A 25,130-nucleotide genomic window follows, 5' to 3' on the forward strand; every position below is an offset into this window, starting at 1 on the left:
CTCTCTGAGTATCCGAGGGGAAGGAAAGGGAGGACACCAAGGCTGAGCGGCTGGAGCTGGGAGAGGCCTCACACCTGAGGCAAGTCTGCTGCCACGCCAGTGACAGTTGTCGTCTGTTCTCTCCTTGGACATCTTTTCACACAGGCAACACACCCTCCCCTATTACCCAGCACAGTTCTAGGTGCCCTTTGTTCTTTGCTCAATATCTATCCCTGCCCCATTTTAAAAATTAAGATAATTCTCTCTAGTTTAGACACTGGGAAAGAAGCCTGAAAGAGAAAACCAAGGACATGGTAAAGATTACAGGGTGTGGTGGGAGAGGTATAAGAGAAGAGAGGACATTGCATTGAGGGAGAGAGGTTTGTTGCTGTGGCTGGGTGGACCACAGACTCCTTGGGATGACCCTTCAAGTCCAACCTCATCTGCAGTGATTCAGGAGCCCTGCTTACTGCACAGACTATGGTTTCATGCCTAAGTTGATTTCACCAAAATGAGATACAAGGGGAAGGCAATTCTCAGATGATTTCAGTCAAGAATGCAAAGCTATCCCTTGACAAATCTGGGTTCATTTCTTTGGAAATTTCTTGTTTAATGGGATGAGAAAACTGCAACAAGTTTGATGGCAAGGCAAGGTTCTATGAGATAAATCCATTTCCCCATTAACTTCCATGATAAAATTGATGGTGTCTATCAAGTACTTTGCCCATTTTTAAATTGAGTTGTTCATCTTCTTGTTGTTGAGGTGTGAGTTCTTTATTCTGGATACTAGATCCTTATCAGATATATGATTTGCAAATATTTTCTCCCATTCTATGGGTCATCTTTTTACTTTCTTGATATGTCCTTTGAAGGCCCCAAATATTTCATTTTGACGAAGTACAATTTATTTTTTCTTCTGTTGCTCGTGTTTTTCGTGTCATATTTAAGAAACTCTTGCCTAATCCAAGGTTATTACTATTTTTAATCCTGACCTTGGTTTAGCATTTTATAGTCTGGGGCCTGCTTTCATGTACGTTACCTCTCATAGAATGACATGTAAGAGTTTAAGACACGTAAACCTTTGAGATCACATAAAAGAAACATTAAAATAAAATAAATAAAAGCAGGTGATAATAATTACTATGAGTAACAGGTGTGAACTGGGACTGTTTTAGGAAAACTGGGACGTATGTTCTCTCTACATATAAGTAATGGAGACCTGAGTCCCAGTGTTGAATCCACCATTAATTTGCTAAGCCCTCACCCATACATTGGGACATGAAGTACATAATTTCGTTATTTAAAAAAATTTTTTTTTTATACAGCAGGTTCTTATTAGTCATCAATTTTATACACATCAGTGTATATATGTCAATCCCAATCACCCAATTCATCACACCACCATCCATCCCCACCCCACGCGGCTTTTCCCCCTTGGTGTCCATACGTTTGTTCTCTATATCTGTGTCTCAACTTCTGCCCTGCAAACCGGTTCATCTGTACCATTTTTCTAGGTTCCACATACATGCATTAATATACGATATTTGTTTTTCTCTTTCTGACTTACCTCACTCTGTATGACAGTCTCTAGACCCATCCACGCCTCAACAAATGACTCAATTTCCTTCCTTTTTATGGCTAATATTCCATTGTATATATGTACCACATTTTCTTTATCCATTCGTCTGTCGATGGGCATTTAGGTTGCTTCCATGACCTGGTGGTTGTAAATAATGCTGCAATGAACATTGGGGTTCATGTGTCTTTTTGAATTATGGTTTTCTCTGGGTATATGCCCAGTAGTGGGATTGCTGGATATGGTAATTCTAGTTTTCGTTTTTTAAGGAACCTCCATACTGTTCTCCATAGTGGCTGTATCAATTTACATTCCCACCAACAGTGTAAGAGGGTTCCGTTTTCTCCACACCCTCTCCAGCATTTGTTGTTTCTAGATTTTCTGATAATGCCCATTCTAACTGGTGTGAGATGATACCTCATTGTAGTTTTGATTTGCATTTCTCTAATAATTAGTGATGTTGAGCAGCTTTTCATGTGCTTCTTGGCCATCTGTATGTCTTCTTTGGAGAAATGTCTATTTAGGTCTTCTGCCCATTTTTGGATTGGGTTGTTTGTTTCTTTAATATTGAGCTGCATGAGCTGTTTATATATTTTGGAGATTAATCCTTTGTCCATTGATTCGTTTGCAAATATTTTCTCCCATTCTGAGGATTGTCTCTTCATCTTGTTTATGGTTTCCTTTGCTGTGCAAAAGCTTTGAAGTTTCATTAGGTCCCATTTGTCTATTTTTGTTTTTATTTCCATTACTCTAGGAGGTGGATCAAAAAAGATCTTGCTGTGATTTATGTCAAAGAGTGTTTTTCCTATGTTTTCCTCTAAGAGTTTTATAGTGTCCGGTCTTACATTTAGGTCTCTAATCCACTTTGAGTTTATTTTTGTGTATGGTGTTAGGGAGTGTTCTAATCTCATTCTTTTACATGTAGCTGTCCAGTTTTCCCAGCACCACTTATTGAAGAGACTGTCTTTTCTCCATTGTATATCCTTGCCTCCTTTGTCATAGGTCAGTTGACCATAAGTGCGTGGGTTTATCTCTGGGCTTTCTATCCTGTTCCATTGATCTATGTTTCTGTTTTTGTGCCAGTACCAGTCTTGATTACTGTAGCTTTGTAGAATACTCTGAAGTCAGGGAGTCTAATTCTTCCAGCTCCGTTTTTTCCCCTCAAGACTGCTTTGGCTATTCAGGGTCTTTTTTGTCTCCATACAAATTTTATGATTATTTGTTCTAGTTTCATAAAAAATGCCATTGGTAATTTGATAGGGATTGCACTGAATCTGTACATTGCTTTGGGTAGTATAGTCATTTTCACAATATTGATTCTTCCAATCCAAGAACATGGTATATCTCTCCATCTGTGGGTATCATCATTAATTTCTTTCATCAGTGTCTTATAGTTTTCTGCATACAGGTCTTTTGTCTCCCTAGGTAGGTTTATTCCTAGGTATTTAATTCTTTTTGTTGCAGTGGTAAATGGGAGTGTTTCCTTAATTTCTCTTTCAGGTTTTTCATCATTAGTGTATAGGAATGCAAGAGATTTCTGTGCATTAATTTTGTATCCTGTAACTTTACCAAATTCATTGATTAGCTCTAGTAGTTTTCTGGTGGCATTTTTAGGATTCTCTATGTATAGTATCATGTCATCTGCAAACAGTGACAACTTTACTTATTCTTTTCTGACTTGGATTCCTTTTATTTCTTTTTCTTCTCTGATTGCTGTGGCTAAAACTTCCAAAACTATGTTGAATAATAGTGGTGAGAGTGGACAACCTTGTCTTGTTCCTGATCTTAGAGGAAATGGTTTCAGTTTTTCACCATTGAGAACGAGGTTGGCTGTGGGTTTGTCATATATGGCCTTTATTATGTTGAAGTAAGTTCCCTCTATGCCTACATTCTGGAGGGTTTTTATCATAAATGGGTGTTGAATTTTGTCAAAAGCTTTTTCTGCATCTATTGAGATGATCATATGGTTTTTCTCCTTCAGTTTGTTAATATGGTTTATCACATTGATTGATTTGCGTATATTGAAGAATCCTTGCATTCCTGGGATAAACCCCACTTGTTCATGTTATCTGATCCTTTTAATGTGTTGTTGGATTCTGTTTGTTAGTATTTTGTTGAGGATTTTTGCATCTATGTTCATAAGTGATCTTGGTCTGTAGTTTTCTTTCTTTGTGACATTTTTGTCTGGTTTTGGTATCAGGGTGATGGTGGCCTCATAGAATGAATTTGGGAGTGTTCCTCCCTCTGCTATATTTTGGAAGAGTTTGAGAAGGATAGGTGTTAGGTCTTCTCTAAATGTTTGATAGAATTCGCCTGCGAAGCCATCCGGTCCTGGGTTTTTGTTTGTTGGAAGATTTTTAATCACAGTCTCAATTTCAGTGCTTGTGATTGGTCTGTTTATATTTTTTATTCCTTCCTGGTTCAGTCTCAGAAGGTTGTGCTTTTCTAAGAATTTGTCCATTTCTTCCAGGTTGTCCATTTTATTGGCATGTAGTTGCTTTTAGTAATCTCTCATGATCCTTTGTATTTCTGCAGTGTCAGTTGTTACTTCTCCTTTTTCATTTCTAATCCTATTGATTTGAGTCTTCTCCATTTTTTTCATAATGAGTCTGGCTAATGGTTTGTCAACTTTGTTTATCTTCTCAAAGAACCAGCTTTTAGTTTTATTGATCTTTGCTATTGTTTCCTTCATTTCTTTTTCATTTATTTCTGAACTGATCTTTATGATTTCTTTCCTTCTGCTAACTTTGGAGTTTTTTTGTTCTTTCTCTAATTGCTTTAGGTGTAATTGCTTTAGGTTATTTATCTGAGATGTTTCTTGAGGTAGGATTGTATTGCTATAAACTTCCCTCTTAGAACTGTTTTTGCTGCATCCCATAGGTTTTGGTTTGTCGTCTTTTCATTGTCATTTGTTTCTAGGTATTTTTAAATTTCCTCTTTGATTTCTTCAGTGACCTCTTGGTTATTCAGTAGTGTATTGTTTAGCCTCCATGTGTTTGTATTTTTTACAGATTTTTTTCTGTAATTGATATTTAGTCTCATAGCGTTGTTGTTCGAAAAGATACTTGATACGATTTCAATTTTCTGAAATTTACCAAGGCTTGATTTGTGACCCAAGATATGATCTATACTGGAGAATGTTCCATGAGCACTTGAGAAGAACGTGTATTCTGTTGTTTTTGGATCGAATGTCCTATAAATATCAATTAAGTCCATCTTGTTTAATGTATAATTTAAAGCTTGTGTTTCCTTATTTATTTTCATTTTGGTTGATCTGTCCATTGGTGAAAGTGGGGTGTTAAAGTCCCCTACTATGATTGTGTTACTGTCAATTTCCCCTTTTATGGCTGTTAGCATTTGCCTTATGTATTGAGGTGCTCCTATGTTGGGTGCATATTTACAATTGTTATATCGTCTTCTTGGATCATTATGTAGTGTCCTTCTTTGTCTCTTGTAATAGTCTCTATTTTAAAGTCTGTTTTGTCTGATATGAGAATTGCTACTCCAGCTTTCTTTTGATTTCCATTTGCATGGAATATCTTTTTCCATCCCCTCACTTTCAGTCTTTATGTGTCCCTAGGTCTGAAGTGGGTCTCTTGTAGACAGCATATATACGGGTCTTATTTTTGTATCCATTCAGCCAGTCTATGTTTTTTGGTTGGAGCATTTAATCCATTTACATTTAAGTTAATTATCGATATGTATGTTCCTTTTACCATTTTCTTAATTGTTTTGGGTTTGTTATTGTAGGTCTTTTCCTTCCCTTGTGTTTCCTGCCTAGAGAAGTTCCTTTAGCATTTGTTGTAGAGCTGGTTTGGTGGTGCTGAATTCTCTTAGCTTTTGCTTGTCTGTAAAGGTTTTAATTTCTCCGTTGAATCTGAATGAGATCCTTGCTGGACAGAGTAATGTTGGTTGTAGGTTTTTCCCTTTCATCACTTTAAATATGTCCTGCCACTCCCTTCTGGCTTGTAGAGTTCCTGCTGAAAGATCAGCTATTAACCTACTGGGGAGTCCCTTGTGTGTTACTTGTTGTTTTTTCCTTGCTGCTTTTAATATTTTTTCTTTGTATTTAATTTTTGATAGTTTGATTAATATGTCTTGCCATGTTTCTCCTTGGATTTATCCTGTATGGGGCTCTCTGCACTTCCTGGACTTGATTGACTATTTCCTTTCCCGTATTAGCAAAGTTTTCAACTATAATCTCTTCAAATATTTTCTCAGTCCCTTTCTTTTTCTCCTTTTCTTCTGGGATCCCTATAATTCGAATGTTGGTGCATTTAATGTCGTCCCAGATGTCTCTGAGACTGTTCTCAATTCTTTTCATTCTTTTTTCTTTATTCTGCTCTGCAGTAGTTATTTCCACTATTTTTTTTTTTTATTTTATTTTTTTTTTTTATTTTTTTTTATTTCCACTATTTTATCTTCCAGGTCACTTATCCGTTCTTCTGCCTCAGTTATTCTGCTATTGATTCCTTCTAGAGAACTTTTAATTTCATTTACTGTGTTGTTCATCATTGTTTGTTTGCTCTTTGGTTCTTCTAGGTCCTTGTTAAACGTTTCTTGAATTTTCCCCATTCTATTCCCAAGATTTTGGATCATCTTTACTATCATTATTCTGAATTCTTTTTCAGGTAGACTGCCTATTTACTCTTCATTTGTTTGGTCTGGTGGATTTTTACCTTGTTCCTTCATCTGCTGTGTGTTTCTCTGTCTTCTCATTTTGCTTAACTTACTGTGTTTGGGGGGTCTCCTTTTTGCAGGTTGCAGGTTCGTAGTTCCTATTGTTTTTGGTGTCTGCACCCAGTGGCTAAGGTTGGTTCAGTGGGTTGTGTAGGCTTCCTGGTGGAGGGAACTAGTGCCTGTTCTGATGGATGAGGCTGGATCTTGTCTTTCTGGTCAGCAGGACTGCATCTGGTGGTGTGTTTTGGGGTGTCTGTGACCTTATTATGATTTTAGGCAACCTCTCTGCTAATGGGTGGGGTTGTGTTCCTGTCTTTCTAGTTGTCTGGCATAAGGTGTCCAGCACTGTAGCTTGCTGGTCCTTGAGTGGAGCTGGGTCTTAGCGTTGAGATGGTGATCTCTGGGAGAGCTTTTGCCTTTTGATATTACTTGGAGCCAGGAGGTCTCTGGTGGACCAATGTCCTGAACTTGGCTCTCCCACCTCAGAGGCACAGGCCTGACACCTGGCCAGAGCACCAAGACCTTGTCAGCCGCATGGCTCACAAGAAAAGGGAGAAAAAATGAAAGAAAGACAGAAAAAGAAAATAAAGTTATTAAAATAAAAAATTATTAAAAATTAAAAAGTAATAAAAAAAAAAGAAGAGGGCAACCAAACCAAAAAACAAATCCACCAATGATAACTGTAAGGCCAACTGGCCCGAGGCAGGGGAACGCAATCAGACTCACAGGTTGCATCAGACCGAAACTTTCCGGACCACCCAGTTCCAGAACCTGACCTGCAGACTTTCCACCCGGCCCAGCCTTCCCGCCTTTCGAGGGGCGGGACTAACGGTCCCAAGACTGATGCAACCGGCACCGGATATTGCCACGATACCCAAAGAGACCACCAAATAAGGAATAACCTGCGCCCTCCCGGATTCACCACACCCCTTTCCCTTCTTCCCCTATAAATTTTGTTGGCGCCCACACCCGGGCGCGACTTCTCTGGCCCCTTTTTCTCGGACCAGTGAACCTCGCCTGGGAGCGTTCCCAAATAAAGCTTGTTTAAGCTCTCCTCCGTTTCTTGGTGCCGTTCCTTACAATAACAAGCGCTAAAAACTGTACTAAAAAAAAAAAAAGGACAGACAGAACCCTAGGACAAATGGTAAAAGCAAAGCTATACAGACAAAATCACACAGAGAAGCATACACATACTCAGAAAAAGAAAAAAAGGAAAAAAAAATATATCTTTTGGGAAGTCTGAGGTCTTCCACCAGCGTTTAGTAGGTGTTCTGTAGGAGTTGTTCCACATGTAGGTATATTTCTGATGTGTTTGTGGGGAGGAAGGTCATCTCCATGTCTTACTCCTCTGCCATCTTGAAGATCTCCAATCTCTCCTGTGAGTTTAAAAAATCATTTGGAGTGGACTATAGAACCATAGAACCAAAGGGAGGCATAAGAGAACTAACCACCTTTTTTTTGGACTATCAATCATGCTCAGGTGCACGTTATCTCATTTAATTTCACAGCAACTTTGTTAGCTATTATCTCCAGAGTTGCACAGCTCGTTTGTAAAATAATAATAACTAAAAAGAAAAGGTAGAGCAAGGATTCAACTCTGAGTCTGATACACCAATGGCTCCCAAACCTGGGGTGTGCTAAGAATTGACTGGAAGGAACCTTTAAAATAATAGATGCCACGGCCCCCCCAGACCTACTAAAATGGAATCTCTACTGATGGAGGAAGGGAAGGGAGAGTTCCTGAAAAGAGAAAAAAATTTTAAAGTTCTTAAACTGACTTTGCAGAGCCAGATTTGGAACCACGGCCTTACTCAATGCTGCCTGACCAAGCCGTGGTCCCTAAACCAGGTGTCAGGCTTCAAGATAACCTTGCAACTTGCTTCAAGATAACCTTGCAAACTCAAACTCCAAAATTCCTCGTTACACTGTCTTGGCCCTAAACGCCTGCTCTTTTCAAAATTAAGACTAGCAAGACTCTGAAATGCCACGGGAAGGAGAGTGGCACTTTCCTGTGTACGGAGTACTGGGGGTGGGGGTGGTGGAATGCAGCCAAGCTCAGACTGGCTGACACTAGGCCAAAAACGAGCTGAAGCTGATAAACTTTGAAGACCAACCACGAAGGGAATTTTTTGTTTCCTTTAATCCATCACGGGGGCCTACTAATTGCACCCCACAGCTGCAACTGATCAAGGATGGGGGCCACGTGACCAGGCGCCCTCCACGCCGAAGTCTTCCGCTCTGGTTCGGCTATTAGCCCAAGAGGGACTGGAGGGAAAGCCGGAGCTTTTTATCAACACTACGCGAGAGAGGGGAGCTCCCCAGGAATCTGAGCCGAGGACGGGGGACAGGACTCCAGCTCGAACCCAGACTCCCCCCGATATAAAAAGGCGGGGAATGCAAAATGGAGAGCAGGTGCGGTTCTGGAAGGCCACAGAGTTGACCCTAGTAGTGCTCTTCCCAAACTCTCAAATTTCTCGGGCGTCCCGCCCCTCAGCGGCCGGCCCTCCGGTTTCCGAGGCGTCGCGCCGGAAGTGACCTCATGGAGGCGGCGTGGGATCGCGGGCGCTTCCGGCGGCGGCCGCGGCTGTCGGGGTGGATGTGGAGAAGCCCCGTGGTCGCTGGGTCCTGCGGTGTTTCAGGGCCGTGTTGGTGTGGTGTGCGCAGGAGGCGCAGGCCCGGCGGCGTGGAGGTGGGAGCGAGGGGCAGGCGGGTGACTAGTGGGCGCTCGTGGGAGGGGGCTTCCGGGGTTGCCAGGAGGGTTTGCTTTTAGGCTTCGTGGTTCCAGGCCTTGCAGACCTTTTTAGAGGCGGGCACGAGCTGGGGGCCGCTTCGGGTGCGCAGGGGCCCCATTTACTAAGGCTTGCCTCCGGGGTATGGTTTGAGGTGGGAGGCCGAGGGGAGCGGGATTTTAAATAGTCGAGGAATTGTGGGAGGTGTGAGGCATTAGCCGCCTAGCCTCTTAGTTTAGCCTTGCTGATGGTTCCTGCAGCCCGCCTACTCATTGCTCCCTGCTTCAGTTTCCTCTTGCACAATGAAGTACGGTGGCAGGGAAGAGCGCGAGTGCCACATCCATGACTGATAGCTGGAGAACAGAGGTGAACTGGACTCTGAGAGGGAAAGGTGGCTGAGAAATAATGATACCTGCTAGGGTGCAGCTTCTGCTGAATCCTGGGGGCTTCCCCTTGATTGTTTACTGCAGTTCGTGTAAGTCTTAGCTTCTTATTATCGGTAGTCTTGGTGCGATGTTAGTTGACTTGATCAGTAATTGACTTGTTGAATGGTTCAAGTTCAAGTGTTTTGGTGTGTGGGAGGCATAGTCTTCACCTGCTTGGCCAGTTGGTTGTCAGTAAACCTCCCAATTCTGGAGCTAGGAGTCTTAACAGTCCTCTCCTGTGGTTACAGGTGAGGAACTCGAGACCCAGAATGGTTTTTGTTCTCTTCCCTAGCCACAGGCTAAACTGATTTCAGTCTGCGATCTGTCTCAATCCCATCAAAACGTAAGTGACTGTCCCCGAGCAGGTCACTGTTTCAACTGGAAACCTCAGATGGATTCTAGGTTTTTCTAGGCTTTTTTTTATGAATGGCAGATAAAGGGTACTGAACACAGAATTCCTATATTTTGGTTTCTCTGTATAAAACGGAGATGGTTACAAATAACATAACAAAAAAATTTTTCTTTTTGAATTTCTGAATTTTATTTTATACACCAGGTTCTTATTAGTTATCTATTTTATACATATTAGTGTATGTATGTCAATCCCAATCTCCCAGTTCATCCCCCCCCCCACCCAATAACATAACTTTTTGATTGCCGAGAAGTTTTTGGTGGAGCTTTCTTGAGGGGTCAGGGCTGTGGGACTAGCAGAGTGTCTCGCAAACTTTTTGACCTGTGACCCACAGTTAATGTATTTTACATGCTGACCCTGTGTGACCCCTGCATGCACAGAGTGTGTACACACACAGGAAACAAAAGTTTACCCTTTCTGTATACGATGCCCGCTGACATTTTCTATTTCATTAAAAGAAAAAAAAAGTTGATTGCAACTCACGAAATTGACTCTGACCTGTAATGGGTCTGACTTCTAAAGACCTGTAGTTTGAAAAACATTGGACTAGAAAATGTTTAATTAAGATTCTTGAGATTCCTGAGATTCTGTAAGTAATGCAAGGTGGAAAATATGTCATTTTTCTCTTCTTATCAACCAGAGGAGCAGGGTTACTAGAGTTCTTCACCAGAACAACAGGACAGGACATTCATATCGGTATCTCAGAGGAGGGCAGTATCCATAGTGATAATGTGTCCGAATTTTGGCAAGGTGTTTGAGTCTTTTCCGATGACCTGGTGGGTGAGATGGGGGGCGGATTTGCCATATAGTGGTAAAATTAGATGACGTCATGACTTTGAGCATCTATGTCTGTAGGGATTTGATTTGTGGGCACAACTTACAGCTGGGATTTTGGTGATCAGTGTTGAGGCTCTGTCACTTTCTTTATACATAGTGTGTATTTGAAGGCTTATCTAGAGAGTGTGCTTATCAATTTGTTGCCTTTATGAAGTGAAGAGAGAAAGTATCATCTGGGTATTCTCAAGATTTGCCCAGTGCAGTCTAATGAAATGGAAGGGTCATCAGAAATTTAAGTAGTTTAAATATTTAATTTTAAATAGTTTAGGATGTAAGTTCTTTTTTTTTCTTTTTAAAATTTATTTAGTTATGGCTGCGTTGGGTCTTTGTTGCTGTGTGCGGGCTTTCTCTAGTTGTGGCGAGTGGGGGCTACTCTTTGTTGTGGTGTGTGGGCTTCTCATTGTGGTGGCTTCTCATTGTGGAGCATGGGCTCTAGGCACGCGGGCTTTAGTAGTTATGACACATGGACTCAGTAGTTGTGGCTTGCAGGCTCTAGAGTGCAGGCTCAGTAGTTGTGGCGTACAGGCTTAGTGCTCTGTGGCATGTGGGATCTTCCCGGACCAGGGATCGAACCCATGTCTGCTGCATTGGCAGGCAGATTCTTAACCACTGCGCCACCAGTGAAGTCCCTAGGATGTAATTTCTGACAGGTTGTAAATATTGACTTTTTAAAAATAGATACAAAGTTTCTAAATGTAATAGCAAGTTGATGTTTTTAAAATATACAGATATATTTATTTTTTAAAATATTTATTTATTTGGCTGTGCTGGGTCTTAGTTGTGGCACGCAGGATCTTCATTGCGGCATGCATGATCTTTAGTTGTGGCATGCGGGCTCTTGGTTGTGGCATGCGGGATCTAGTTCCCTGACCAGGGATCGAACCCGGGCCCCCTGCATTGGGAGCGTGGAGTCTTAACCACTGGACCACCAGGGAAGTCCTCAGATAACCTTTTTTTATATTAAAAAAGCCCTCTAGGATATGGATATGTATAAATGGTGTCTTACATTACTTGATTTTCAGATGTTAAGCCAATCTTGTGTTCCTGGAATGAATCCCATTGAGTCGTGGTGTATAATACTTTTTATATGTTGCTGAATTCAATTTGCTAGTATTAAGAATTTTTGTCACATAGCACAGGGATATCAGCTCGGTGCATTGTGACCGCCTGGAGGGGTGGGATAGGGAGGGTGGGAGGGAGGAAGATGCAAGAGGGAAAAGATATGGGAACATATGTATATGTATAACTGATTCACTTTGTTATAAAGCAGAAAGTAACACACCATTGTAAAGCAATTATACCCCAATAAAGTTGTTAAAAAAAAAAAAGAATTTTTGTGAACATCTCTATGTTCATGAGGGATATTGGTCTGAAGTTTCCTTTTCTTATGATATCTTTGGCTGGCCTTAGTATTAGAGTAAAATTACCCTCATAAAGTGAGTTGGGCAATGTTCCTCTTCTTCTGTTTTCTAAAAGAGTTTATGTAGAATTGTTAATTATTTCTTTCTATGTGTTTTATAGAATTTACCAGTGAAGTCCTCTGGGCCTGGGCTTTTCTTTGTAGGAAGATTTGGAATTACTAAATCAGTGTCTTTACTTGGTATAGGTCTATCCGGATTTTCTATTACTTTTTGAGTCAGTTTTGGTAATTGTATCCTTCTGGGAATGTCCATTTCATATTTTTCCTTTTCCTTTTTGAACTTGTATCCATTCTATTTATCCCACAGAATTTTATCCTAAAACAGGAGTCGGCAAAGTTTTTCTGCAAAGGACCTGGTGGTAGGCTTTGTGGGCCATGTGGTCTCTGTCAGTACTGCTAAGTTCTCCCATTGTAGTGCAAAAACAGCCACAGACCATAAGCAAACAGCTGTGTGTGGTTGTGTTCCAATACAACTTTATTGGTAGTGGGCCAGATTTGGTACGTGGGCCGTAGTTTTCTGACCCCTGTTTTAAAATAATAAATTTTATGCCTGAAAACCTTATTTGATAATCCAGTTATCTAGGCAGATCAGGTTTATGAAAGAGTAAGGTGGAAATGGATTCCCTTGCTTGCATATCTTTGTGTACCCCTAAGGATATGTGTATTCCAATTTGTAGTTTTGTTCAGGTGTGATGGGAGGGGCCCTCACAGTATGATTTTCTAGGACCATAACTCGAATCCCCTATCTGGCCAGTATTCTTTCTGTGAAAAGGAGATATCTGAGGGACTTCCCTTGGTGGTCCAGTGGTTAAGACTCTGCGCTTCCACTGCAGGGGGCACAGGTTTGATCCCTGGTCAGGGAACTAGGATGCTGCATGCTGCACCCAAAAAAAAAAAAACAGAGACATTTGAAATAAAATTTGCTGTATCGTAGAAATTGTGTAGATTATCTCATTTAATCTTCACAATGGTTCTGTGAGGTGGTGGTATAATTGGCATACAGTTGACTCTTGAACTATTGGGCCACCAACCCTCTGCAACGTTGAAAATTCAAGTATAATCTATAGTTGGCCCTCCATATACCTGGTTCTTCTGTATCTGCGGTTCTGCATCTCAGATTCAACCAGCCGCCCATCGTGTAGTACTGTAGTATTTAGTAAAGAAAATTGGCGTTTAAGTGGCCTTGTGCCATTCAAGCCCATGTTGTTCAGGGTCAACTGTAATTCCCATTTTATAGTTGAGACGATTGAGACTCAGATTAGGATAATTTGCTTGTAATTCTGGCCTGTAATGTCTGACTTAAGAAGTCCATGCCCTTTTCACTATGTTGCCTTTTGTGGAAGATAGGGGCCTAGTACTAGGGTTGTACTAGATGTTTTCTTTTAAGATCTCTGCCATTCCCAAGCTTTTGATTCTACAAGCACCTTTCTACATAGATGTGTGGAAAAATACCTAGTTTTTCAGAAATCCGTAACTAACCACTCATCCGTAACTGTTGATTTAATTGTCCTTAGCAGACCAAGGGATTGCTTCTTGGATCTGAGTGCTGTGAGTTCTGTGTGATGTGGCAGATGAGATGGAAGCTTGTCGGTCTGTTATTGGCAAGTTGTCTTTGAATCATTTTGGCAACTACCTCAGTTGCATAATGGGTGGAAGACCGTTTAGGTCTACCTGACTTAAGTTATCTAAAGGCTTCTTACAAGAGAAATGATTCAGTAAAGTCTCATAGTGTGGCATTCGGTAGTCTGGAAATCCTGATAGCATTTGAGCAAAGTCATCCCATATCTACTTCTGTGTGTGGTATGCCCAGCATAAATGGGTACATTTGTCCACCACAAAGACATATACAAAAATGTTTAATTTTTTATTCATAATAGCCCCCAAACTGGAAATAATCCAACTGTCTATCAGCAGTAGAATGGATAAATATACTGAGGCATAGTTATATAATAGAATACTACATAGTGATGAATCTCACAGATGTAATATTGAGCAAAAGAATCCAGACACTTTAAAAGAGAACCTTTATGATTCCATTTGTATGAAGTTCAAAAACAGGCTAAATGAATCTTTTGTGGTAGATATCAGAATAATGGCTGCCTTTGTGGGAACACAGTGGAATCTTCTGGAGTGTTCAAAATATTGTGTCTTGATTGAGTGGTGGTTATTTGGGTAAATATGTAAAAATTCATTGAGCTGTAAACTTAAAATATGTAGACTTACTATCTGTGTAATACCATGATAGAAAAGTAGAAGATAAAAAACAAAGATTGGTCTCCTTGGGAATTCCCTGGTGGTCTAGTGGTTAGGACTCTGCACTTTAACTGCTGAGGGCGAGGGTTCGATCACTGGTCCGGTCACTAAAAATCCGCAAGCCACGCAGTGTGTCTAAAAAAAGAAAAAGATTGGTCTGTTTGTAGCTCCTAGATCATCTTCAGTGGTAGCTCTTCTTTTGACATGAAGGTGTTAGCCCTGTAATTGATGAAGCCTCCTCGCTTAGTGTGTTCATCTGATTAGAAACCCAGATGTTGGCATTCCACTTGTTTTATTTATTTGTTTATTTCAATTAATTTTTGGCTGTGTTGGGTCTTCACTGCTGAATGCGGGCCTTCTCTAGCTGTGGCAAGCAGGGGCCACTCTTTGCTGCGGTGTGCGAGCTTCTCATTGCGGTGGCCTCTCCCGTTGTGCAGTATGGGCTCTAGGCACGCAAGCTCAGTAGTTGTGGCGCACGGGCCTAGTAGCTCCGTGGCACGTGGGATCTTCCCAGACCAGGGCTCAAACCTGTGTCCCCTGTGTTGGCAGGCGGATTCCCAACCACTGCGCCACCAGGGAAGCCCCTCCACTTGTTTTAGATTTACTGTTTTCATTTAATAAAGGAATTTTCTTTAAAACTATTAAAATTCTATTTAGTTATTATTAACATAATATAAACTTGAATGTTTAATATCAGTGTCTTAGAGATATATGTTGAATGAAGAAGTAAAAAGTCTTTTCACATCTGATTAATTTCTGGTATTTCTAAAATTCTTATTACCGCTCTTCGTTCTGCATCTATCTAAAATAAGCATCAGGGACTTCCCTGGCAGTCCAGTGGTTAAGAATCCACACTTCCACTGCAGTGGGCACGGGTTTGATCCCTGGTGGGGGAACTGAGATCTGGCATGCTGTGAGGTGCGGCCAAAAACAAGAAAAAGGCAAAAATAAAATAAGCATCAGAGTGGGATTGTGATGGAGTATACATGATAGCAAAGGAACCCCATACTTTTGTGACATTAAGTAGACAAAGGCCAATCAGGAAGGGGAAAATAAGCATAAAACGTGTGTTTTATGTGCCTTTTACCATCATCAGTGTTGAAATTGTGTTGCATTAGAAGTTCACCTGATCTCTTAAATTCTTTGAGATATATTGGTAACTGTTGCAACTCAGTGATGGGTATGTGGGGATCATTATGCTGTTCTCCCTATGTTTGGATATGTTTGAAATTTTCTATAATAAAATGTAAAAAAAAATTTATGGATGAGCCTGCTAATGCATTGTTTCTTTTATTTTCTGTTCTGTCAGCACAGTTTTGTGATACTTGCTCAGTTAAATACTAGAGAACTACCTGAGTTTGTGTTTAGGTTTTTGTGTTTCTAATGAGACATACTTTTTTTTTTAACCACAAGAGTGCCTTTTTTGCTCCTTTACATATATATATATATAGCTATTTTTCCTTTTTTAGACTCTGTTTTATGTAGGTATATTTCTGAAATTAATATTTGAAAACTGTTTAAAACGCTATTCTCTTTCTTTTCTATTTTTCATGGGAAACACTGAGCCAGTGTTTCATTTTATACTTGATGTTGTATGCTATGTTTATAAACTCATCTGCTGTTTGCTGACTTCCTTCTGTGTGTAGGGCAGTGTTAGATTTCATATCTTACATAGGATTTTGCATAGAATATGCTTAGGGATATTGTATTTTTAGAACCATTTCCAAGGAGAGCCAAGGCATTTAAATCTAGAGTATTTAGATACTCTAGATTTTGAGTGATTAACCTCTGTCAGATTTATTATATCTAATTCATTCATTGATTGGATTAATATTTGAGTTCCTCTTCCATTCTAGGCAGAACAAAACAGACAAGGTCCCTTGCCCTGGTGGAGCTTACATTCTAGTGGGGTAACACATGCAACATAAACAAATAAGATAATTCATATGGTGAGTCATTTTGGAATCATAACAGACAGTGTTGGAGAGTGATGGGGAGTAGCTGCATTAAATTGGATAGCCAGGGAAGGCCTCTTTGGGGTGGTGACATTTTAGCAGATACCAGAAGGAAAAGATAGAACTAGCTGTTCACAGAGTTGGGGCAAGAGTGTTCTGAGAATACCTGGTGCAAAGTTTTGGAGGGAACAAACTTGATATGTTTGAGGAAGAGTAAGAAGGTTAGTGTGTCTGGAGAACGGGGGGAAGGGAGTGGTGAGAGATGAAGCTGTCTGTAGAGGTTAGCAGAAATCAGATCATGTAGGGCCTACAGTCCATGGAAAGGAAGTTATTAAGCAGAATCATGACAAGTGATTTACATTTTAAAATTTGCTCTGGCTGCTGTGTAGAGAAAGAATTGGAGGGGCAGAAGTGGAAGCAGAGATACTAGTTAGAGGTTTCCTGTAATTACGAGATGATGGTGATTTGGACTAGGAAGGTGGTAGTGGAGCTGGAGAGAAATAGACCTATCTTTGAGGTGGTGACAATAGGATTTGTTGATGAATTGAAAGTATGGGATGAAGGACAAGAAAGGAATCAAGGATGACTTCTGACTTTTTTTTTTCTTTTTTTGCCTAAGCAGTGTAGTGGATATTGGTGCCATTTATTAAGATGGGAAAAGCTTGGGAGGGAACAAATTGGGGGATGTTGAGCGTGGGGCTAAAGAAATTAAAAATTCTATTTTGGGCATTTATGAGATGCCTGACAGACATCTTTGTAGGAACTGTCCAATGTGTGAGTTTTCATCTTTATGTTTATGGAAAACCTTGCTAGGAAGTTAATCTTATTGGAGGAATGGCTAAATATTCTGTGGCATTATATAGTGCTTATGTTGGCTACATATACTTTTCCTCCTTTTTTATTGAGATATGGCTTACATACAATAAAAATGCACAGACGTTAAATGCCCAATTCAGTGAGTTTTGATAGATGTGTACATCCTTGTAACTACCGCATCAGTAAAAACATAGAACATTTTCATTTCAGGAGGCACAGAAAGAGGCCTCTGTGCCTCTTTCTAGTCAGTTTTCCACCCTATAGGCAAACACTTTTGATTTTTCTCACTATAAAGTAGTGGCTCTTTTAGAAATTCTTATAAATAGACTCATATAAATGTACCTGTATGACTTCTTTCAGTTTTTGAAAATCATCTACGTTGTAGCATAAGTAATTTGTTCCTTTTTATTGTCCAGTAGTGTTCTGTTGTATAATTACACCATCGTTTGTTTCCTCTCTTCTCCTTGTTTCCAGTTTTCGGATATTGTGATAATGTACTTTGTACATGTGTGTACAAGTCTTTTTGTGAATATATGTTTTTATTTCTCCTGCGTAAATCCTAGGAATGAAGTTTGGGGTCATAGGTGTGTGTTTAATATTGTAAAAAACTGCCAAACTCTTTTCCAAAGTGCTTGTATCATTTTACACGATCAGCAGTGTAAGAGAGTTCCAGTTGCTTCACATTGTCATACACATTTGGTGCTTTCAATTTTGATCCATGCTAGTGGGTGTAGTATCCTCTCTTGGTTTTTTCCCAATTTAATATTTTTTTTATTGTGGTGAAGTATACATAAAATTTATCATTTTAACCATTTTTAAGTGTACAGTTCAGTGACATTAGGTGCACTCACATTGTTATGCAACCATCACCATCACCTATCTCTAGAACTTTTTCATCATACCTAACTGAAACTCTGTTCCCATTAAATAGTAACACCCCGTTTCCTGCTCCCCCAACCCCTGGCATACACTGTTCTACTTTCTGTCTCTGTGAGTTTGACTATTCTAAATTCGTCATATAAGTGGAATCATACAAGATTTGTCCTTTTGTGTCTTATTTCACTTAGTATAATGTCTTCAAGGTTTATCTGTGTTGTAACATATATCAGAACTAACTTCTTTTTTAAGACTGAATGATATTCCATTTTACGTGTATAGCGTGTTTTGTTTATCCATTCGTCCATCATGGACGTTTGGGTTGTCTCGTGTGTGTGTGTGTGTGTGTGTGTGTGTGCGTGTGTGTGTGTGTGTTTAATATTTATTTATTTGGCTGCACCAGGTCTTAGTTGTGGCACGTGGGATCTTCATTGCCACGTGCGGGATCTTTAGTTGCGGTGTGCGAGAGATCTAGTTTCCTGACCAGGGATCGAACCCAGGTCCCCTGCATTGGGAACACGGACTCTTAACCACTGGACCAGGGAAGTCCCTCATTGTATTTTAATTTACATTTCTCTGATAATTAATGATAATTGAACAGCTTTTCATATGTTTATTGGCTATTCATATAACTTCTTTTGCCTACTTTTAAAAAAATGTGGTGTTTCCTTTTTATTCCTGATTTGTAAGCACTCCTTATATATTCTGGATACAAGTCCTTTATCAGATATATCTATTGTGAATATTTTCTCCTTGACTGTGACTTACCTTTTCTTTTTTTCTCTTCTTGTTTTGGGGTGATTGTAACAGAAGAGGGCAGAAACATCTTTTTGCCATCATAAATTTGAGAGTTTTCTTGAAATGCTTGGCTGCCAGGGAGGTAGCCTTCATTGGAATGATTTTGAGATGGGACTAGATTATATGGAATAATTTCCTAAATATTTTATTACAGTACCTTTGTTTTAAATTTATGACTGTCTTAACCCATCCAGAGAATGATTTGGTTTGGAAAAAAGTGGAAAATAATTTGGTTTGAAAAAAAGAGTTTTCTGCTCTGGAGTATTGTAATGAAAGCTAGGTGGCTTTACCTTTTGACTGACTGAGGCTCTATCCTGAGAAAATTATTTAAGACAAGCACTGAATGAAATTGATCATTGCTGCACTAACTATAATTGTGAAAAATGGAATTATCTAAATGCCCATTGAGAAAAAAAAACTGTGATATGTGAATGCAGTGGAATATGTACAGCATGGAAAATATGCCATTGTACTAAGAAGCTGCCTTTATGCTCTGGTTACAAGTATGTAAAATATCCATTATAATCTCTCTGTTGTAAATTCCCCATCTGTAAAATGGGATAGTAAAGTAGCTGCCTCATAGGGTTGTCATGATGATTGAAGGAAAGAATGCCCCTAAAGTTTTAGCTCATTCCTGAGACATAGTAAGTGTGCAATAAATGCTAGCTGCTGCTGCTGTTACACAATATGATGGTATGTGTATAAAGGCTGTGGGATTATGTGTGTTCCATTCACCTTTTGTTTTCTTAATGGTGATTCCCCCTCCCTTTCTGTTACCTACTATATTAAATCATCACCAAATTTAAACCATCACCTATATAGGTTTTGAATCTGTCATCTTCTTTCCACCTTCATTGCTTCTGCCTATGCCAGCTTACCACCATCTCTTAAATGGGCTGCTCTAGTTGCCTCCCAGCTGGTCTCCTGCATCTTTTTTATACCTCTTCCAACTTGTATTCTTTAATGATGACTTTTGATGAGCAAGACCTTAAAATTGTGATGAAATCTAATTCATCAGATTTTTTCTTTTATGATTAGTACTTATTTGTATTTTGGCTAAGAAATCTTTCTCTGCCCTAAGGTCACTAAAATATTCTATTTTTTTGTTTTCCCAGTAGCTTTAGTTTTAGCTTTTATGTTTAGATAGTTTATTTCAAATTAATTTTTTTGTATCTATGTGGGATAAGACTAGACCGTTATTTTTTTCTCATATATATCCAGTTATTCTAGCACCGTTTATTGAAAAATACTTTTTGATTTTTCCATTGATTTATCTTGGTACCTTGATCAGAAGTCAGTTGACCATGTGTGTGTAGGTCTATTTCTGGACTCTGTTCTGCTGATCTAGTTGTCTATCCTCGCACCAGTACCACACTGATTTTCTATAGCTTTATAGTAAAACTTGAAAGAAGATAGTGTAAAACAACTACCTCTGTTTTTCTTTTATATGATTATTTTGGCTACTCTAAGTATTTTGCATTTCCATATAGATTTTAGGACCAGTTTTTCAGTTTCTCCAAAAAGGCCAGCTGGGATTTTTATTAATATTTGTATTTGATCCACAGATCAACTCGGGGAGAATTGACAACTTTAAGCTCTTCAGTCTGTGAATGTGGTACATCTCTCCATTTATTTAGATCTTTTAATTTTTCTCAGCAGTCTTTCAGTTTTTATCATAGGGGTCCTGCCCATTTTTCATTAGATTTATTCCTAAGTATTTTGGTTTTTAATACTGTTATAAATAGTATTTTAAAATTTCATTTTCAGTTGTTTGTTGCTATTATATAAAAAACAGTTTATTTTATATTGAGCATGTATCCTGTGATCTTGCTAAAGTCATACTAGTAGGATTTTGGGGGGTGGCACATTCCTTAGGGTTTTCTACATGCACAGTCAATAATACAGCTTACAAATAAAGATAACTTTACATCTTCCTTTCCAATATTTATGCTTTTTATTTCTTTTTCTTTTTTTATTTCACTGGCTAGGACCTAAATATAGTGTTGAATAAGAAGCAGAAGTGGCGAGAGTGGACATTCTTGCCTTCTCCCAGTCTTGCGGGGGAAAGAATTCATTGTTTCACCATTAGTATGATGTTAGCTTTAATTGTTTTGTAGATGCCACTGCCCCTTTTTTATATCATGGATGGATGTTGAATTTTGTCAGATTATCTTTCTACATTTATTGACATGACCATCCATGATTTCCCATTTACTTTGTTAATGTGGTAGAAGACGTTGACATTTTTAAAAAAATTGACCTTTTTATTTGAGATAACTGTAGATTCATATGCACTTGTAAGAAATAATAGAGATTCCACATACCCTACCTGGTTTTCCCCATTGGTGACGTCTTGCAAAACTATAGTACAATATCACTACCGGGATATTGACATTGATATGGTCAAGTATAGAATGTTTCCATTACTACAAGGATCCCTCATGTTGCTCATTTATAATCATCCCTGTTTTCTTCCTGCCTCCCAACACTTCCCTCACCCCTGGGAACCACTAATCTCTTCTCCATTTCTATAGTTTGTTCTTTCAAGAATATTACACAAATGGAATCATACAGAATGTAATCTTTTGGGGTTGGCTTTTTTTCACTTTTTCTCCGTGGCATGAATATACCACAGTTTGTTTCACTATTCACACATGGAAGGTCATCTAGGCTGTTCCAGTTTGAGGCTATTAGGAGTAAACCTGATATGAACATTCATGTACAGGTTTTCATGTGAACTTAAGTCTTCCTTTCTCTGAGATAAATGACCAGTCGTGCAGTTGCTGGGTCACGTAGGGGTTGCATGTTTAGATTTTTTTTTATTGCCAAATTGTTTTCCAGAATGGCTGCACCATTTAGTAGTCCTGTCAGCAATGTGTGAGTGTATGAGTAAACCAGTTTTTCCACATCCTTGCTCGCACTTGGTGTTACTGTTTTTCATTTTAGCCATTCTGGTGGATATGTAGTGATATCTCATTGTGGTTTTAGTTTGTATTTCCCTAATGGTTAATGATGTTGAATATCTTTTCATGTACTTATTTACCATCTGTGTATCTTCTTTGTTGAAACGTCTTTTTGTGTCTTTTGCCCATTATGGATTGGATTGTTTGGGTTTTTTTACCATTGAGTTTTGAGAGTTCTTTTTTTAAAAATATTTATTTATTTATTTATTTGGCTGTGCCGGGTCTTAGTTGTGGCACACGGGATCTTCGTTGCAGCATGTGGGATCTTTAGTTGCAGCACGTGGGATCTTTAGTTGCGGCATGCGGGATTTTTAGTTGCGGCATGTGGGATCTTTAGTTGCGGCATGCGGGATCTTTAGTTGCGGCATGCGAACTCTTAGTTGTGGCATGCATCTAGTTCCCTGACTAGGAATCGAACCCAGGCCCCCTGCATTGGGAACACGGAGTCTTAGCCACTGGACCGCCAGGGAAGTCCCGAGAGTTCTTTATATATTCCAGATAATAATCATTTGTCCTTGTCAGATAATGCAGTTTGCAAATATTTTCTGCCAGTCTGTAACTTGTCTTTTTTATCCTCCTAACAAGGATCCTCTTGCAGAGCAAAAGTTTTTAATTTTCAAGAAGTCCATCTGATCAGTTTCTCTTTTAATGGATCAAGTCTAAGAACTTTTTGCCTCACCCTAGATCCTGAAGGCTTCTCTTATGCTTTTCCTAAAAGTTTTATAGTTTGACATTTTACATTTAAGTCCATGACCCATTTTGAGTAAACGTATATATAAATTAAGAGATTTAGGTCAGTGTTCATTTTCTACTGATGGATATCCATTTATTCCATCACCGTTTGTTTGTTTTAACAACAAAAGCAAGGTATAATTGTATTCTTTCACTGGAGGATACAAAGCCTGATATAGTTATTAAACTAAGTATCTATGTTATTTATTTTTAAAAATATTTATGTTCTGCTGCTTGAGTCATCAAAGAAGATTGTCTTAATTCTCTTCTGTTGACTTAAAAAATTATTCTTGAATTTTTTTAAAGAAATTTTTTGGCTGCATTGGGTCTTTGCTGTGCGGGGGCTTTCTCTAGTTGTGGCGAGTGGGGGCTACTCTTCGTTGCAGTCTGTGAGCTTCTTGTGGTGGCTTCTCTTGTTGCGGAGCATGGGCTCTAAGTGCATGAGCTCAGTAGTTGTAGCATGCGGGCTTCAGTAGTTGTGGCACGTGGGCTCAGTAGTTGCAGCGTCTGGGCTCTAGGGCTCACAGCCTTCAGTAGTTGTGGCGCATGGGCTCAGTAGTTGTAGCTCACAGGCTCTAGAGCTCAGGCTCAGTAGTTGTGGTGCACGGGTTAGGTTGCTCCGCCAGCTGTGGGATCTTCCCCCGTGTCGTGTGGGATCTTCCCAGACCAGGGATTGATCCCATGTCCCCTGCATTGGCAGGTGGATTCTTAACCACTGCACCACCAGGGAAGTCCCTATTCTTGAAATTTTTTTTTTTTTTGCGTTACACGGGCCTCTCGCTGCTGTGGCCTCTCCCATTGCAGAGCACAGGCTCCGGACGCGCAGGCTCAGTAGCCATGGCTCACGGGCCTAGCCACTAGCGCAGCGTGTGGGATCTTCCCGGATCGGGGCACGAACCCGTGTCCCCCGCATCGGCAGGCGGACTCTCAACCGCGCCACCAGGGAAGCCCTTGAATATTTTATATACTTGTTTTATAGTCTATATTATATTTTGATATAATAAAATTACCTCTATGGAGAATTATAGTAATATATATTATTAGTGAGTTGTACCCTGTATGGACATGAATTAAATAAATCTCTTTCTGTGTTTTTGCCTTAATTTTTTATCTGACATTTCTGTTGCAACCCTTTTGTTTCTTTTCTTTTTTTTTTGGCCATGTTGGGTCTTTGTTGCTGCACGCGGGCTTTCTCAGTTGCAGCGAGCGGAGGCTACTCTTCATTGTGGTGCACAGGCTTCTCACTGCGGTGGCTTCTCTTGTTGGGGAGTATGGGCTGTAGGCGCGTGGGCTTCAGTAGTTGTGACTAATGGGCTCTAGAGCGCAGGCTCAGTAGTTGTGGCGCATGGGCTCAGTTGCTCTGCGGCACGTGGGATCTTCCCAGACCAGGGCTCAAACCCGTGTCCCCTTCATTGGCAGGCGGATTCTTAACCACTGCACCACCAGGGAAGCCCAATCATTGGTTTTAAACCTTTCATCATTTCTAATATAAGCATTTATATTAGAAATAGATAAATATATAAATTTCCCTTCAAACACTATTTTAAGTGCATCCCATAAATGTTGATATGTTCTGTTTTCATTTCCATTGAGTTTGAACTGTTTTCTGTTTTTTGGCCACGTGGCATGGCGTACAGGATCTTAGTTCCCCGACCAGGGATCGAACCCACGTCCCCTGCAGTGGAAGCGCGGAGTCTTAACCACTGGACTGCCAGGGAAGTCCCGAATTTGAGCTGTTTTCTAACTGCCCTTTTGATTTCTTCTTTGACCCATAGGTTATTTAGAAATGTCTCGCTTAATTTCCAGATATTTTGGGATATTTGAAATATCTTCTTATCAACTTCAAATTTAATTCTGTTATGGACAAAGAGCATACTCTGTCTGATTTCAGTCCTTTGAAATGAATTGATACTAGTTTAAGGCCCAGCATGTGTTAGTGAACTTGAAAAGAATGTTATTCTGTAGTTAGGTGTAGTGTTCTCTAATGCCTTCAGTCAGCTTTTTAAAAAAAAATTTTGTCCACAATTTTTCATTGTCATCAGCAAGAGGGTTAGTCTGATATGAGCTACTGTGACATTACCAGCATTATTTTTTTATATATTATTTCTTATTTATTCTCTTTGAAAACATTCTGCTGGCAGATATATTAAAATATAATTTTATATGGGCTTCCCTGGTGGCGCAGTGGTTGAGAGTCCGCCTGCCGATGCAGGGGACACGGGTTCGTGCCCCGGTTCGGGAAGATCCCACATGCCGCGGAGCGGCTAGGCCCGTGAGCCATGGCCGCTGAGCCTGCGCATCCGGAGCCTGTGCTCCGCAACGGGAGAGGCCACAACAGTGAGAGGCCCGCGCCGCAAAAAAAAAAAAAAAAAATATATATATATATATATATATATATATATATATATATATATAATGTTATAAACAGGTGATCGTTTTTGTGATTTGATGTGCAGGTAAATATCCAGTGCATGTGGTTTAAAGCAGTTGTAAAATCTATGTATATAATGGTATTGCTTATTCATTAGTATGCTTACTCCTACTAAAAAAAAAAGCTTTATTTTTTATGCTTTATTACCTCAATTAAGGATATGATAGAATATATATTATTAAGAACACCTGATACAGACCTGGTATAATGTTTGGTGAATTTTATTAAAGATTTATCTTTTTCTCAAG

The 25,130-nt window shown here is 39.6% G+C and overlaps 1 protein-coding gene across 3 annotated transcripts in view; it reads left to right on the forward strand.

The window, feature by feature from the left end:
* Nucleotides 1-8,797: 8,797 nt before the first annotated feature.
* The window catches only part of EDC3 (enhancer of mRNA decapping 3), a 51,380-nt gene continuing 35,047 nt past the window's right edge, over nucleotides 8,798-25,130 (forward strand). The window contains exons 1-2 of one of the 3 annotated variants that reach the window (XM_089907012.1): nucleotides 8,798-8,924; nucleotides 9,638-9,732. The gene's annotated coding sequence lies outside the window, so the exon portion shown is untranslated. Of the gene's footprint in view, nucleotides 8,925-9,166; nucleotides 9,733-25,130 lie in introns of those variants that run through there. The other 2 variants (XM_022580023.2, XM_022580024.2) reach the window with 2 other exon arrangements.

The sequence above is a fragment of the Delphinapterus leucas genome, chromosome 2, assembly GCF_059928025.1.
Source record: "Delphinapterus leucas isolate spDelLeu-1000000601 "Yukka" chromosome 2, BTC_Dleu_Yukka2, whole genome shotgun sequence".
Lineage (NCBI taxonomy): Eukaryota > Metazoa > Chordata > Mammalia > Artiodactyla > Monodontidae > Delphinapterus > Delphinapterus leucas.